The sequence below is a fragment of the Vulpes lagopus genome, chromosome 2, assembly GCF_018345385.1.
Source record: "Vulpes lagopus strain Blue_001 chromosome 2, ASM1834538v1, whole genome shotgun sequence".
Classification (NCBI taxonomy): domain Eukaryota; kingdom Metazoa; phylum Chordata; class Mammalia; order Carnivora; family Canidae; genus Vulpes; species Vulpes lagopus.
In genome coordinates, this window is record NC_054825.1 from 84,334,646 (window position 1) to 84,349,182 (window position 14,537).

General features: G+C 38.4%; 1 non-coding gene across 1 annotated transcript; it reads left to right on the forward strand.

Moving 5' to 3' along the window:
- Nucleotides 1-663: 663 nt before the first annotated feature.
- On the forward strand, nt 664-767 carry LOC121485929. Its single transcript, XR_005986431.1, has one exon. It is a non-coding gene; the product is annotated as a U6 spliceosomal RNA (small nuclear RNA).
- Nucleotides 768-14,537: the final 13,770 nt, after the last annotated feature.

Consider the following 14,537-nt stretch of genomic DNA (forward strand, 5'->3'; position numbering starts at 1 on the left):
ATTTCTGGTATAGTCAAAACTCAATTTGGAAACTAAAAAAAGTTTATAAACAAAAATGAAGACCCTGTAGGAATACTTCTCTAATACCAAAGTACTAGAAGAAACTGCAAACATGTTTAATAACTGTTCCTATTTGCCATATAACTAACTTCCTAATATCAGGAATGAGAAAAAGGAACTAGACTATAGAACTTTCTAGATAGTTACCAGTATTGATATCCAAATTTGCAATTTTTTATGCAGAAGTCTTTGTCAGGTACATGTTCTGACAAAAAATGCAGACTACTGTTTTTAGTGCTATAGCTACCATCTACCTTTATGTTCTCCCTTGACTTCTGAAATTAACATTTAATGCAAATGCTAATTAAATTAAATGAAAATTAAATTAGATCATATATGAATGTATAAATAGGAAAAAGCATTTGTACTGAGGGTTCCTCACTTAAAGAAAACCTAAAAGGAAACCTAGTCTAATAGAAAATAATATAGATATGGGGCGATTGGTCATTCACACTGCAAGTTTTTACCATGAAATAGGAATGCCCCAAATGTCCAAAAAAATGAGTTGATTTTAAAAATGCCTTTGAGCATGTTTGACTCAGTGAAGGACATCTGTTTCATATATGTATATATCTATTTAATTTTTAAAAATTAGATAAACTGGTGCTCATTTTGGCAGGACATACACTAAAATTGGAATGATACAAAGATTAGCATGGCCTCTGTGCAAGGATGACAAGCAAATTTGCGAAGTGCTCCATATTTGTAACCCTCACGGAGTCTACTACCTGGAAAAGAAAGCTGCACTCAGTTGGCTCCCTGAGGCTGAGGAAGAACCCTACTAGTAGCACACAGGGCAAGAGGGGTGGGTGTGTTGTGAAGGTAAAGGAGGTGGCACAGAGACCCCAGAAGCCCACACTGGAACAGCCAGGTCCATCTCTGTGCCCCTGCATCAGGCGCCTATGATTATGTGGTCCTCTGCATAAAAAGAAAGAACAAACAAAACAAAACAAAACACAATTAGATAAACTGTTGTTTTGGCTTCCTCAGTGGCCTGGTCTCTAGAGCTCATCTGCATCATGTTTCTCCCCTAACTGCAAACCTACACACTCCCAACCCCATTTACTTACTGTGTTGTGGATTAGTGCTGACTTTTCACCTTTACCCCAAGCAAAATTCCAGGCTTATCTTTGCATTATCAACATCTGATCAAAGTGCTCAGCTAAACACAAACAGAAGGACCTTCTACTCTAGATCCCCACCCTTTAGCCCCATAGAAAAATAGTAGAAGCTTTGAAGTTAGAGCTTTTTCATTAAGATCACTCAATTCTAAAGAGGGCCAGCTGCCACACAAATCCCTAAATATGGAAAGAAAGAAGTTTAAAAATGTACTCTTCCTTGCTACAGAGAAATTTCCCAGGGGAGTGGGGCTTGGAGGGTGGGGTGGAGGTTGGGAGAGTTTGGTTGCAATGAAATTTACTTCCTGTGAAATTTAATGAAGCCATGTCTATAAGTTATCTTAAAATTGTAGTAGTACTATGAGCTGAGATACACTTTAAACATTAAACTCTGTATCATCATGTTTTCAAAGTCTAATTCTGGTGAACTCTATTACAACTTTATGTAAAATATCAGAAGTGTCCTAGAACTGACTTGCAAAGACCGATTGTTAAATTTTCAGGAATTCTGCATACTCAGAGTCATTATGGAAAAGCAGATTATATAAACTCAAAATTTAAATTATATTAAAAAAAAGATAATAAATACTCCAGACTCGTCATTACATTTTACTCTTATTTATCCTTAATAAACTCTTATTTATTTATGAGGTTCTTTACTCCTGTGGTGTCTACATCAGGATTGTCAGATAAGATCTAGGATGCCCAGTTAAATGTGAATTTCAGATAAACAATGGAAAATCTGTTAGTATGGTTGTGCCCCAAATATTATATGGATATACTAATACTAAAACAATTATTTGTTGTTTACCTGAAATCCAGATTCAGCTGGGCATTCTGGCTTCTTATTTGCTCAATCTGGCAGATTCTGTATGAAGAAAATATCATACAGTGGTATATTAGAGCACATTTCTTCCTAACTCTGTGTTCACCGACTTTACATGAAAACTTGAAATCAGTCCCAGTGGTTGTACTTACAACAAATCAGGGCTCCCATCCCCCAAGCAGTTGTTAAATATTTATCAATATACTTTGAGTAGAATCCATTTTAATCATTTTACAATATTGTATGATGCTGTCCAGATGGTTAGAATAAGTTAATCCTTTGATTACTTGTTTCCTACAGTGAAAATTAATTAGTTTATACACATGCTTTTATTATATTCTCTATGCTTATTATTGCATGAAGAAGACAGCAATATCATTTGTAGGAAACCTTTTTTTTTTTTTCAAGAAACTTCTAATGGACAACTTTTGCCTTGAAGTTTTGAGAAAAATGATGTTATACTCAACATTAGAGTTCTCCAGTAATTATAAAACTAAACACATTAAAAATTCTTTAATTGGGCAGCCCTGGTGGCTTAGCGGTTTAGCGCCGCCTTCGCCCAGGGTGTGATCCTGGAGACCCGGGATGGAGACCCGGGATCGAGTCCCACACTGGGCTCCCTGCACGGAGCCTGCTTCTCCCTCTGCTTGTGTTTCTGCCTCTGTGTGTGTGTGTGTGTGTGTGTGTGTGTGTGTGTGTCTCATGAATAAATAAAATCTTTAAAAAATTATTTAATTATTTCTTTTGCAGAAATAAAATTAGAACTCCATATCTTCCCGTATATTCTTTCAATTCATACACCTACACACCTTTTGAAGTTAGAATGGTATAGAGACTTGAAGAGGTTTAAACTTGGGATCACAAGTTAATTAATATGAGGAAGATGTTTATGAAGAGCTATGGTTGCTTTGTTTATTCTTCTCTCTGCTGTAACCTATATTGATGCTTCTCATTACCATTAATAAATACTTTAGAGGGTGCAGCAAATGAAGTAAGATTGCTCACAAAAAATATTTTTGCTCTCTCCCTTACCCCTAAATTAAATGAGTGAAATGAGAGAATGGATCAATTAATCATTTTAGTAGCTAGGCTCTGGGTAATCAAGGTCAGTGACCTTGGTGGGCTGATAAATGAATGTGATCCCAAAGAGGCCAGGCAGGATCAGGTTTCTGGTTGCCTTATTTTAATCATTTATGTGTGTCCTATTATTCACAAAGAGAGGTACAGAGCTAGCAGCTTCAAACTCAAGTTCATTAATATTACACAACAGAGCAGGTGTTTCCAGGACAGCTAAGTCAGAATAGCACTCTTCACTAGAAAATGTGAAAACCAGGGTAATTGTTTCCTAACTATGCAACAGGCATGGACATGCATATTTATTTGGATGACTGTAGCTGGAATTTTCAACTGACGCTCACTTGAATCTGTCCATACTTTGCAACAAGATTCTTCTTCTCCTCCTCGTCTCTTCCTCTTCTTCCTTCTTTTTTGCATTTCAAAAATCATAAGGCCAATAATTAAAAAGCATGGGTAGTCATTTTCCTCCTGCAGACTTAAGCTAAATACCTTCTTCATACACTCTAGCTTACTATTGACTGAACAAGTCTGGATTTGAGGAGTGCTAATATTTTAATCAGGCTTATTTTCTTCCACCAACTGAGATACTAAGTTTTGTTTCCACATGCAAACTATTGTATGAATAGAAATTGAGTGAATTCTAACTCCCCCAAAAATGGTTGTTTTGAAAATAGGTCATTTGAATGAATAAGATAAAGTCTCCAATGGATTTTGTTTTTTTAATCTGAATTGAACCATCTCAAAAAATGGGTCAAAAGAATGCTTACCAGTCAATTTCCAATGGTTACTGAGGAAGAAGTACATTAGCACCCATAAAGAGTGATGGGCTCAAACCCAAAGAGAAGAATAGTGAGTCTTCTTTTTGTAATTTCACATTTGGGTGCATAATTACATCCTCTCTACCCAGATCACCCTTTAGGTTTCAAATTGTTTTGATGCTGTGCTGTCTCAGTTTGAGGACAGGGAAAATCATTCTTCCTGTACTAAAGAATAGGACGAATAAGCAGACTGAGACAGAAAACCTTGGTGTCATTTTGTCATTTTTTTCTACGTAAACAGGACTGAAATAAATACCTTAGAAATTACTCTTTGAAAAGTGGTCTAAAAAGAAAGTGGAGAGAAGAGGGTCTGAAAAGAAGCCTATGTTCAGCTGGGCAGATCTATGACATCCCAACCCGAGCAGAGCCATCTATGTGACCTTCCCGGACAGCACCAAATCTGAAATCTGACTGTTTTATCCAATCACCTGGATATGTAGCACCTTGGGATGATTCTGGTCCTGGGATTCTCCTTTTGACTGAGCTAAAGTTTATTTTTTTTAAGATTTTATTTATCTATTTGACAGAGAGGGAGCACAAGTAGGCAGGGCAGCAGGCAGAGGGAGAGGGAGAGCAGGGCCCCTGCTGAGTGGAGAGCAGGGACTCGGGACTTGATCCCAGGACCCCGACATCAGGCCCTGAGCCCGAGGCAAAGGCTGAGCCGACTGAGCCCCCAGGCAAGCCCCTGAGCTTAACTTTAATAGTTAATAGTATTTTATTCTTATCTAACATTTTACAGTTCATAGGACACTTTTGTAGGATAACTAAAATGTATTTAGTACTGAAGACATCATCATCTCATTTAATTTCCACAGCAATTGCCTGACAGGGATTCTATTATGCTGATTTTACGAGCAAAGACAGGGAAGCACGGAGAGAGGAAGTAACTTGCTTCTCGGCCGCTCTGCACCCATGCATCATCTTAGAGCTCTGACAAAGCTGTGAGACAGGTGCTGTCAAGCTTGCTGAAGAAAGAGCAACTGATGATCACGGAAATTGGGGAATTTGCTCAAGGTCACTCAGCTTGTACATAGTAACACCCGGGCCCCGCGCCAGGTTTCTAAATTCTTCCAAGTTGCTTCCAATGGCATCTTCATGACTAGAAAACGTGGGACAAGCTGGTGAAAATTTGGCTGGCGGCAATAATTTTGTGTGAATCTAAAGTCTTTGTAACTTCAAGCTAGCTAGCTAGATGCAATAAATATAATTTAATTCTCACTCTGTGTTTGTACCATTGGGGAGCCATTTATAACATTCTTCCCCCTACTGTGCTTTTATTGTTCTCTCTGAAAGGTCCAGCACTGTATCTGGCACATAGCCTGTGCTCAGCATATCATACATGTTTCATAAATAAATGAATGTACACCCCTGGATAGGAATGCACAGTGGATGCAATGCAAGGATGGCTTCTCCCTAAAATGCAAGAGTGGAGGCTCAGGGTGCCCTTGATGGAGAGTGGGAAGCAGATGTCTGGTGCACCTGCCTCGATGCCTTCAGTGTTGCTCCGGAAACAGAGTGTGTAAGATGACTGCTCCGTTTCCTCCCGGAATCAGCAGGCCTGGTGGAATGCAGAGTCCCAGCCTGCTCAGACTTCTGTCCTTCTATCCCTCAGAGACTTAGACTCACAGACCCTGCCAAACTCAGGGGCTCAACTTCTCACAATCATGGGTGTTTTCACAGAACAGCGGCAGCAGAGTGTACTCAGCTGATGCACAGAAACCTGGGTTGAATCCCAATAGGTCACATCACCACACATTTTTCTCATCAGTAAGATGACGAGTTCCAACTACATGACCTGTAAATCCCTTCCATCCCTAACACCCCCAGTGTATTGCCTATAGGTGTGACGTACCAGGAAAATACATACCAGGCTTCTCTCAGCCATCCTTTTGCAAACTGGATGCTATAAACAGTGCCACCCACACTTTTTCTGTCATGGGGGAATGATCATGAAACAATAGGGAGAAATGTCCTTTGATGACAGTTTGATTAATTACTTAGTATTTATTCTAATTCTTAAACAAAGAAAATCTTTGATAACTACTGTGACCTTTGTTGGCGAAGAGAAGTGGGCCCCAGGGAGGACCGGCATGATCAAGTGTATGGTTGCTTAGCTTTAATCATTTATGGGCTGTGTATGCAAGTGTATTTCAGAGTGACTTAGATATGGAGTGGATGAGGTGCAAGAACAAAATCATTTAGCAGAATAGGCATTTGTTTTGTTTCCTTGAAACCAAATTTGCTGTCATCAGGATATTATTGGAAACCATTACTCAAGTATAGAAATGGCAGATTAAGCCTTTTAATTTCTGGCAGTGGTTTTGGTCACTGCACATAGTAGAGGTAATAGAATTTGGTGATGGGTTCCTTTTATCCGCTGGTTTGTGTTAGATCTCCTTTTGAGTTTTTTGTTGTTTTGTTTTTTAGATTTTGGACTTATCTGTTATTAAATGTGGTTGATTATGAACTGAATATACTTTTTGAAAATCTTCTGAGTAAATACAATGTGAATGGCACTAAGTATTCATCTTCAAAAACATACTGATTCTTTTTTTTTTTTTTTTGAGATTTATTTATTTTCTTATTTTTGGAAGGGAGAGGTAGAGGGAGTAGGAAAAGCAGACTCCTGCTGAGTGGGGAGTTGGACTTGGGGCTTGATCTCAAGACCCTGAGATCATGACCTGAGCCAAAATCAAGAATCAGACACTCAGTTGGCTCAGACCAACTGAGCCACCCAGGTGTCCCCAAAAACATATTGATTCTAACAAACATAAAAATTGGAACCCATCAATTGAGATAATACATAAATTATCTATTGATTAAAAAAAAAACTACCTGGGACCTCCACTTTAACACTAGCATTTAAAAAGAGGATTATCAATTTATTCTATGAGCCCATGTTTTTTTCAAACCTTTTGAACCATGGCTCACAATAAGAAATACATATTTCTCATTATGATCTGGTATATGGATGTATATTTGAAAAAAATTTCCACCAAGTATCTTTTCTTGTTATGTGTGATTTGCTACGATATTTAAAAAATATTTCTCCTGTTTTATGTTTAAGCACTGATATAAATCACTATAATTCACTAAGTTGATTCATGACCCACTAATGTGTGGTGACCTGCAGTTTGAAAAATACTGTTAGAAGTTAACAGCATACTGTCAAACCCATATACTATACAGTGTGTGTGTGTGTGTGTGTGTGTGTGTGTAGTTAGGCTTCAGAATAGGTCCATCTACGTATCAATGAGCCATTTTATAATGCCATCACAGTGCAAAAGCAGCCATAGACAGTGTATAAACAAATGGGTGTGGTGGCAATCCAATCAAACTTTATTTATAAAAACATGATGGGCTGGATTTGGGCCACAGGCCATAATTTGTTAACATAGGCCCAGAATGTTCTTTCTACCCTTCTTTCCTAATGAACAGCCCTATCCATCCTCTATCTCTTCCCCAAGGAAGCCTTCACTGATACCCTGACTAGATCAAATCCTCCTATTACATTTTCTCCTAATACCATGTATCAATACCTTTGCAGTAGTGGCCACCCTGGAAATTTTATATTGTCCATTGGTGATCAGAAGGAGCTTGTAAGCATCTTGCTTTGTTCATTGTTATTCATTTATTGTTATGTACAATAAATGGGCACCTCTGACTTGTTGTCTAGTACACAGGACAAAATAAAAAATGTCGTTGTTCTAATTCCTATCATCTATTTCACTCTTTTCCCCCAACTTCCTCCCCTCTGGCAACCATCACATTGTTCTCTATAATTAAGAGTCTGTGTCTTGCTTTCTCTCTTTCGCTCTTATTTTTTCTTTGCTTATTTGTTTTGTTTCTTTAATTCCACAAATGATATGGTGTTTGCCTTTCTCTTTCTGGAGCACCAGATGATGTATGGAAGTGCTGACTCACTATATTGTACACCTGAAACTAATATAACATTGTATGTTAACTAACTGGAATTAAAATAAAAACTTAAAAAATTAATAAAAATAAAATTTAAAAATGTCATTGTTCAAACCTCTGTGATTTAAAATAATGTATTCATCTGTTCAACTGACAAATATTTATTGAAGTTCTATTGATTTGCAAGGAGGACTTCAAGGTATATAATGCATGAAGCCATTATTTCAGATATCTTGGTGGTGGTTTTCTTATCTGAAAAATAAAGACAAAAATGGAGGAAAAGCACAAAAATGAAAGCAAAAGAAGTAATGTCTTTAGCACCACAAATATATTCTTATAGGTGTAGTCGTTTGCTTTGCAGGATAGAGATGGTTAAAGATGATGCAGAATATATTGCTGATGTACCCACTAATTTTCTCCTTCCCCCATGTCGATCAACCTGGGCAAGTTTCATAGATTTCTTTTTGCCATTCTAAACCTAAATATCTAAAGCCTTTTACCTTCTCTGCCTGACTGGAGAAGTTGTTGCACAATTAGAGTTGAGATCAGATAGTGCACTGCCCATACAGATTTTGGTCAGAACTAGCTGTGCTGCCCCAGCCCTCTGAAATCCTCATGTTACATGACAGCTATGTTCTGAAAAACAGGCCAGGAAAAACAATACTCTAACAGTTGATGCAGACATAGGAACCAGACTTTCCAGATGCTTCTGGGTGTTTTTGGCTATGTATATAAGTTTTTACATATGGGGACTAAGAGTATCTTGAGCAAGACTTGACATTATTGCTCACTTCTCAGCTTGAGAGTGAAGCCATCACCAAGGACAGACTATGCCAGACACTGGTAGGCTTTACACTGGGCTCTGATTGGTTGCAACAGGCTAGAAGTGAAAATTATTTTAAAAGCAGAGTCACTTTAATGAAATGCAAAACATCATGTGTTCCTCCCTGTCTTCCCCCAACCAGCTGCATCTGGCCTATAGATTTGTTTGGTTTGGCTTTCACAGTGTTTAAACAACAACCAAAAATCAGATTTGTTGATGCAGGAGACTTCATATAAAAATCTGGATTTCTGGCACCTGGGAAATCTGGCAGCCCTGGGTACACTTCCCTGTGGGCAGGTGGCTGGATGCTGCCCTGCTCAGAGGAGCTGTGGACTCCCCAGGACACTGCCCCTAACTGACCACCCTTACTCACTTATGTTACCTTCTCAGCCAGGTTTGCTGTGTCCCTGTCAGATAGAAAGGAGGTTCGGTGGCACAGAAATATTTTTATGTTTTAAAGAAAAAAGCTCTTTCTTTTTTAAAAGAAAAAAGCTCTTAATACTGTTGTGTTATTTGGATCTTTGTGTATGACCTAGTATTTTTATAGGTGTCTTCCCCTCAAGGGACTCAAAAGACTATGCAAAAGCTCAAGAGTGAAAACACCACTTTTGGTCAGGTGAACTACAGTATCCTAAGAATTGCCAGGTCTGAGAAAATGGTTGGGAGGAATGTGGCTAGAAGGACATCCTGCCCCACACAAGGGAGTCGAGACACAAGGGGGCCCTTTGATGGACACTGAGCAGGTGAATCAAGTGAGGATGGGCAGAGGAGCCAGTAGGAGCATAGCCATCCCAGTCAGTCTATAGGGATTTGTTAGGGGCCTGGCTACCACCAGGCCCAGGGTGAGTCTTGTCCCAGAAGACAGCTTTGAGAAGAACCTAAAGGACAAGTAGCAATTTACCAGATGGAGGCAGACTTAAGAGAGCAAGTTAACAGAAACAAAATGAGCAGAAACTTAGAGACGTTAAAGGCAATATTGAGTTGGAGAGGGGGTTGAAATCACGAGATTTGCATTTTTCCCTACTTACATTCCCTGTAATATAGGTACATTTAGACCAGATACACTGCTATGCCTAGAGCCCCTGTGGAGTCTACTACTCAAAAAATGGTCTGTAGACCAGTAGCATTTGCATCAGCTGGTGCTTGTTAGAAATGTAGAATCATAGGTGCTATTCCAGATCCATTGAATTAGATGCCCAGAAAATTCATATATGCATTAAAATTTGAAAAGCATAGAATTTGAAAGTAATGGGGTTTGGGGCCAGGTAATGATAGAGTGACTCCACTCCCATCTCTCCATTTATTTAGACAGCATTTGATCTTGAGACTAAATAGGCATGAAACCCCAAAATAATGGAAACAATGCCTGATGTCAAGGTGGGTGATATGGAAGTCCATAGTAAATAATATAATTGCCATTATTTCATTTAAAAAAACCCAAATCATTCTTTTACTTTTTTTTTTTTTTTAAAGATTTTATTTATCTATCCAGGAGAGACACACAGAGAGAGGCAGAGACATTGGTAGAGGGAGATTTCTCCCTCTGGGAGAAGGGAGGAAGCCTGATGCAGTACTCGATCTCAGGACTCCGGGATCATGACCTGAACTGAAAGCAGACACCCCACCACTGAGCGACCCAGACATCCCCAAATTATTCTTTTTCTAAATAAATTGACACTTGGTTTGCTTGTCTATCTATTCTTTTTTTTTTCTTTTCTTAATTACATATATAAATAAAGACTGGGTAGGAATAATCTTTTTTTTTTAAATGGAACCAGTCTTGAACTTTGGACTCAAACATTAATAAGGAATTAAGATTATTGAGTTATGTATTATCTTCATGAGCCTACCTTAGTTCCAGTTTATCGCAGGAAGCATAAAAATGTTCTTTTTTTTTTCATTTTAATGAGTAATGAATATGTTGAATTGACAGCATCATGAGATAATGATATCATTATCAAATGTGTACTATGTGCCTCACTCTTTACGGACAGGATATATTCTCCAGAACAGGCATCAACAGCCTTCAGGTGTAAATAGAGAACTGAAAGTCATAGATGCTAAGCTGCTTATGTACAGTCAGACAATCAGAGGTTTGCAATTAAGATGTAAACACACACTTGAATCTGTATCCCATATTGTTTTCCTTTCTCTGCAGGCACTCTGGACTGAGCCTTAGTTGTTTTTTTGTTTTTTTGTTTTTTTTAACTCCTCTGTGACCCAGATAGTTTTTCTATGATCTTGACCATCAAAACAGAAAGGCCCTTTTCTCTCTGATTTTATCTTTCTTGCTTCGAGAAAACTATTATAAAAGATACTGGTTGTATTCACAGTGATTTTTTGTTTCCTGACTATAAAATCAGTCAGGTACATTCTGCCAAATTTGGAAACTATGGAGGAACCCCATGAGTAAAGTAACTATTCCTCATAATTCTATCCCTCAAAGACAGCCTTACCCCTCAGAGAGGATGACTATTAATATTATATGTTTCCTTTGTTAATGAATACACAGATGTTCATCTTATCTTATAAAAATAAAATTCATATGTCTTATAAAAATAAAATTAGACTCATGTTCTACACACTATTTTATAACAAATGTTTCCACATGTCAATAAATATTGTGTCTACAACATAATTTTCATGGCCCCATAGTATTCTGCCCATAGATAGAATAGTATCTAAGTCCTGGGGCACCTGGTTGAGTGCCTGCCTTTGGCTGAAGGCGTGATCCTGGGACTGAGTCCCGCATCGGGCTCCCCGCAGGGAGCCTGCCTCTCCCTCTGCCTGTGTCTCTGCCTCTCTCTCTGTGTCTCTCATGAATAAATAAATAAAATCTTTATATATATATATATATATATATATATATATATATATATATATATTTATATATCCACTGGAACTCCTGTGGTCTAGATCTAGAGCAACATCTTTAACCGCCTCTGCTCAATAAGTCAAACTTAACCTTCAGAAGCCTTTTAAAAAATAGCAAATGCAGGCCTATTAAATTCTTCAATATAGCACAGCCAGAGTCCATTCTGTCAGAGCAATGCCATGCTTCCTTTTTTCTTTGCATCCTTCATTTCCTTCATGAACTTACACTTATTTTTAGCAGCAATTACCTTTGCCATCAATTGAGATGGTCTGTGCAGGCATGTACCCTACCCCGTGTCCTGACAGGCTCAATAAATGGCAATGAAAAAGAATTCTTATATTATTTTTTCTTTTCTTTTTTCCTCCCTCCCTCCCTCTCTCTCCCTCTCTCTCTCTCTCTTTTTTGCTCAAGTTTAGCTATTTGATTTTACTCACCAGGACCAAGCTACACTAAAACACATGCAGTATTCTATGAGGAAAAAAAGAAACCTTGTTTCATAGTTCCAAACGAAGCCTTCGGTCTTTTCAAAATAATACATGCTACAGCTTTGAAGAATAAAGACACTGAATGGTGAAAATTTTTAAATATTAAAGGTGTCTACTTTACAATTTGAAACACACCCTTAGCTTTATTTTTTTAATTTTTATTTATTTATGATAGTCACAGAGAGAGAGAGAGAGAGAGAGGCAGAGACACAGGCAGAGGGAGAAGCAGGCTCCATGCACCGGGAGCCCGACGTGGGATTCGATCCCGGGTCTCCAGGATGGCGCCCTGGGCCAAATGCAGGCTCCAAACCGCTGCGCCACCCAGGGATCCCCTCATACCCTTACCTTTAAAAGCAACATCTTGCAATCTGAGTTGTCTCTTTAGTACATTCGTGAGAACCTTGGAAATTTTGTGGGAAAAACAAATCTTTATTTCAAAAGAGAATGTGGAAATTTTTAAAAACCAAAATGCTGTTTCCCAGAGCTGATACTGAAACAAACAGTAAACAACAAAAGAAATTGGGGAAGATCCTAAGAGTAGCAATAATGTTAATTTTCTGACATCAGCCCGCTGGAAATAGGAAGTACATACTTCTGCAATTGCTCGGAGAACTGAGACAACACAGCCATCCCAGCTTTGGTTGTCAGCAGTCTGGCTGCCAGCAGGCCTTCCCAACAACAGCAGGCCATGGCACAAGATGCTGCCAGCAAGAATGGCCACTGGACTCCTCCGAGCCCCTTCTGTGAGTGCTGGTGCTATTATTGAATTTGTATCCAGCAGTGCTGTGCCCTATGTGATGATTATCACATTTCTATCTCATTTTACCCCACTGGGATTATGTTACTAGGGAGTGATGGAAAAAAGGAAAGAAGAAAGGAAGAAAACAAGTGAAAGAAAGAGGAGGAAAGAAAGAGAGAAAGAAAAAGAAAGGAAGGAAGGAAGGAAGGAAGGAAGGAAGGAAGGAAGGAAAAAGAAAAAGGAAAAGAAAGAAGAGAAAAAAAATGGTTAAAAGCAAAGGATTTGGAATGGTTTAAGGCTTGAATCCCAGCTTTGTCACATATTGTTGGGGACATCTCATGTTTTTGCAACCCAGTATCCTCCTCCATCTTTTGGAAACAGCACCTTCCTTTTCCATTAGAAAACTTCTCCTTCCCTGTTTTGTGCCAATACTCAAGATCCCTGTCTCCACCTGGAAAAATAGTAAGGCATGTGACCTAAACAAGGTCAACTGGATTCAGTCTCGCAGAAATACGAATTGTGAGCCATGCCAACAGGAAGTGGCCAGAGCTGATCATCTCTGTGGTGTTTTGCTGAAGAAACCGGTCCCTTAGTTCCTGCTGCCTCGAGGCTGGGAACTGACTGTTTCCTTGCTCTTCAAATGACCTAGCCATTCACCCTTGTGTGATCCCCATGCCCTTCAAATATGTTTCAGTTTTACTAAAGTTAACCAGGATCTTTTTCTCTTGTTTGTAACCAAAGAACTTGAATAGCCTAAACAAATTAAGTGAATCATAATTCTAATCTCCATTGACTGTAGCCAATGTAAAATATTTGGTTTAACCTAACAGCTCTATAATAATCACTTCAATATACTTGACAATTAAAAAATATAATTTTGGTAACTGTGGAATGTTCACATCATCTTCCTAAGAAGTTACCTCATAGGTAAAATTTTGAAGATAATGCTTACATCCCAGACTTGTGAGCATTCAATGAAAAATGTCTGGAAAATATCTTGCACAATGCCCAGTAAAGTAGATGACCTATATTTTTTGGCCATTATCACTATATAATGTCTGTAAGTGTGAACATGTAAGTCCAAGGCAAGTTCAAACATTAAATTAATTATGCTAATAGTTTGTCATATAGTAACATCTCTGAGTTTTTGACAATGTGGGAATGACTACTAGTTATATTTAGATTTAAAAACTTAGCTGCTAATTTGAATATTTTAGTAGAACAGTAATCAAGTTGGTGGTTTTTTTTTTTTTTTTTTTTTTTTAGTTGGTGGTTTTAATAAAACAGATTTGATACAACAAAATAAAAAGATGGGGGGGGAGCTAATTTCTGTAAGAGCAGCTACACAGGATTTCCACTAATGCAAGTGAGCAGTTTTGAATTTCATTGGGAATTTATGGTATTTCATTCTAAATAATGAAGTGATCTATTCGGGACATATTTTCAGATATATGTCAAACAAAGGAATAACTAATTTAGTATTTGCTATAAATGTATTTTAACATGGATGCATACATGGGTCCCTAATATAGCCACTTGGAATTGCTTTTAAGATTTTGTGGAATGTAGATGTACAGAGGACTAGAACAAAATGTGATGGGGCACCTGGGTGGCTCAGTGATTGAGCGTCTGCCTTTGGCTCAGGGCATGGTCCTGGGGTCCTGGGATGGAGTCCCACATCAGGCTTCCTGCTCAGCGAGGAACATTCTTCTCCCTCTGCCTGAGTCTCTGACTCTCTCTCTATGTCTCAGGAATAAGTAAAGTCTTAAAAAGCAAAAACAAAAACTGAGATGTCCTG